At 42.7% G+C, this 3,695-nt stretch overlaps 1 non-coding gene across 1 annotated transcript; it reads left to right on the forward strand.

Annotated features, from left to right (window-relative positions):
* Positions 1-2,771: 2,771 nt before the first annotated feature.
* Positions 2,772-2,845, forward strand: trnan-guu. The gene has a single exon. It is a non-coding gene; the product is annotated as a tRNA-Asn (tRNA).
* The last annotated feature ends 850 nt before the right edge of the window (positions 2,846-3,695 follow it).

The raw sequence follows: 3,695 nt of genomic DNA on the forward strand, positions 1-3,695 counted from the left end.
CAGTACAGAGACAAACTCTCATTTCCAGATCTTTTTATTCGTTGAAAATAAAGTCCATTAGCATCCATGATGGGATTTTAATTTTTGTTCTCAGAAGACCGAGATCTCTGGGCTACTTAACCAGTATCACGAGATCACAATCTTCCCTTCACTGACAGTGACATTGATAATCTTGTCCTGAATATTTTTTTTATTCATTCATGGAACGTGACACTTGGTCTCCCAAAAAATAACCAAGCGCCAATTCAGAGGGCAGTTAAGAGTCAACCAAATGACTTTGGATCAAGAGTGACACATTCACCAAACTGGGAAAGGACTGAAGATTTCCTTCCTTAAAAAAAGGTTATTAGTGAACAAGATAGGTACTTATGACAATTGATAAGATCACCAAAGCAGCGATAAGTTTATATTCCAGATACATAAATTGATTTCAAATTACATCGGGGCGATAGCAGCATCAATTTGAAACTCCAGATATTAAATCCAGTAACAATGTCCAAATGCCACCAACTCCCTACAACTTCTAGGCTTCCCAACACTGACTGGTCTGTAATTGCCAGTTGCATCCTTTTCCACCTTACTATTTGCTATTCAATTCAGCCCATTGAGTTGACTCTGCCATTTATTCAGATCACGATTATTCTGGGAAACATTTACTCCATTTTGCTGCCATTTCCCCATAATCCTCAATTCGCTTACTGATTAAAAAAAACTATCTCAGCCTTGAATGCACGTAACAACCCAGGCTCAACAGCCCTCTGTAGTATCAAGTTCCACAGATTTACTGCCCTCATGAGAAATTCCTATCTGTCCTAAACATGCAATCTCTTATTTGGAGGTTACTTCCTCTGGTCCCAGACTCACCCACTTTTCCACGTCGAGCCTGTCAAGCCTCCTCAGAATATTGTACGTTACAATAAGGTTACCTCTAATTCTTCTAACTTCTCATAAGCACAGGCCCAACGTTTTCAGTTCTCCTCATAACACATTCTTTCCATCCCTGGTATCATCATGGTCAACCTTCTCTGGACTGCCTCCAATGCCAATATCCAAGTAATTCGTATATATATTGTAAATAATGTTGGCCCCAGCGCTGATCCCAGTGGTACACCACTAGTTACAAGTTGTCATCCTGAACATGCCCCTTACCACAACTGTGGTAGTTGGCCAATCCCCTATCCATAGTAACATACAGCCTCCCAACACCGTGGGCTGTTTGCTTACTATTTCATGAGATGTGAATATCATTGGCTGTGCCAACAACTCTTCCCAAACTGACCTTGAAAAGGTGGTGCTGAATTGCCTCTTAAATTGCTTCACAAATATCGTGTGGACTGCAAGAATGTTCAGGAGTGATTTCCAGCATTTTGGTCAATAACAAAGAAACAATGCGATATATCTTGCAGTCGGAATCCTGTGTTCACACTTGTCTGTACTTGATGGTTGAGGTCATGACTTGGAAGTGCTTTTGAAGAACGACCACTCATGCAATCAAGCCAGACTGATAGTTTGTGGCCCGAGACTCTGCCATTTTCACTTCCCTCATCAATCTACATTCTTTCCAGCGAAGTTTCAGTCTCAAACTGCCACGCAATGCCATCTGTTCCGGCTTAAAAGATAAGAATAGACATGATTACCAACCGTATTTTGGGTTGTATAAATCTTTGCCTGCCAGAGTTATTTTCCAAAAGACTTTAATTAAACTGGGTGACTGCATGAAATGGTTTGGTGGTCAGACTATAATCATCATCCTCAAAGGAGACAATGCCAGTAATACCATTGAACTCGTCTTTTTGTGTAAAAAGCACAAGTTCTTGATTTATTTTTACAACTTACTGGCATTCACACCTGCACATTCAATGTCAAACTCAGACAACATAAATGAAATTACATCATTAATTTTGTTTTACAACAATACAACAGATTAATTAATAATACAGTGAATACCAAGGCTGATTAATGTGAAATTAAATTTGACTGAAAATGTAAAATCGAGATGAGAGGTAACAAATGGGGGAAGGGCAGAAGGCAAGAAATGCAGCATCATAGAAGGTGCTCCTCCAGGGAGTGTATTTTACCAACTACAACTGCTCAATATAAACAAACACCCTGACATGATCCTCCGGTTTTAATATAAACCATACTCCCATACAGTAGGTACCATTTAAATAAGTTAATAGATACAAGTCTTGAGCAAATCCAGCTTCCAGCCGGGCCCCCCGCTTCTTGGAGCTTGGAGAGGGGTTCCCACTCATTCATTCAACAGGAGGCGGCTCAATTTACTGTAATGGGCACGGAGGGTACAGTGGTCGTGTCTCATGTTGAGGGGGAAGCTGTTTCCTCTCATTCAATAGAAGAGGACCTATCTACTCGAGTTTTTATTTTGTGGTGAAGCTGTAGTCTCCCATACAGCCCTGAGGCTCAGGTTCAAATCCCACTGCTCCAGTGTGTGTAATAACATTACTGCCCAAGCCACGTGCCAATTGGCATAGGGATAAGAAAATTAGGGAAGTCAACACGTCAACCTGTTCAATGCTGTCGACAATCATTTCACTTCCTGTCCCATTCGTACTCCAGGGAGCCCAGCCTCGTTTAATGAAGGTTCTTTTTGAGAAGTTTAGTCGGGCATTTTTGCACAAGTCACGTTAAGAAAGCCGGGATCTCTCGCAAGACTGCGCGGTAGGCAACAATTGTAATTCTTGGCGGGGAAACTGAATTATGAATTCACTAATAGCCTTCCCTAAGTGATGGTGCAGCGTACAACATCGCCTGTCTCTGTAGCGCAATTGGTCAGCGCGTTCGGCTGTTAACCGAAAGGTTGGTGTTTCGAGCCCACCCAGAGGCGGTGTGTCTTCTTGGCTTCGAAGCCGAACGCTTTTAATGGGGTCAGGAAAATGTTCCCCAAACGGAAATCCTCTCCACAAAGGGGTTTCTGAATTGAATTAATGTCGAACGTAAGGGACTGCGGATGCTGAGAGGCCGAGACAAAAAGAGAAACTCGGCAGGTTTGACATTACGTGTCGGAGAAAACAGAATTTTGAAATCTTGTCTCTGATTCTCTTTCCACAGATGTTGCCTGACCTGCTGAGTTCCTCCTGCAATTTCTAGTTTTGTTTTTAACGGAAAGTTCATTTCACCTTTTGGGATGAAACACCTAGACTCGCCATGTGCAGATATTTAACCCTTTCGAATCACGGTGAAGCGATTGGATTCAAACAAACTCTGCGATGATTCACTCTTTCTCAGCTCCACAGGCAGACAGACCTGGGAAGTAAAGTTGTCAGTGTGGTTCTGTATTCGTGGGCCGAGTGGTTAATGCGATGGACTTGAAATCCATTGCGGTTTCCCCACGCAGGTGTGAACCCTGCCGACTACAAAATGAGAAATGTCGTCGAAAAGATTCTTTAAGATTCAAATCAGTGGAGGGGGAAAAGTATTTCACTCACATTGGGACTGGTGGCAATCTGCAACCCACTGCCTGTTCGGGTGGAACAAGCAGATACCCACAGAACTTCGTTTGAGGCTGTGAGCAAAGTGTTTGGAAATGAGATTAGAACAGTGAGGGGCATGAAATCGTGATCGAAATGAAGCAGGCACCTGAGGACAAGGGTGTTTCCTTTGCCAGTGAAAGATACTGCTTCACAAAGTTGGGCCTGTGGAAGGGAATCAGTGACGGTGATTATCTTTGGTTGTTC

This window comes from Chiloscyllium plagiosum, unplaced genomic scaffold, assembly GCF_004010195.1.
Source record: "Chiloscyllium plagiosum isolate BGI_BamShark_2017 unplaced genomic scaffold, ASM401019v2 scaf_6232, whole genome shotgun sequence".
Lineage (NCBI taxonomy): Eukaryota > Metazoa > Chordata > Chondrichthyes > Orectolobiformes > Hemiscylliidae > Chiloscyllium > Chiloscyllium plagiosum.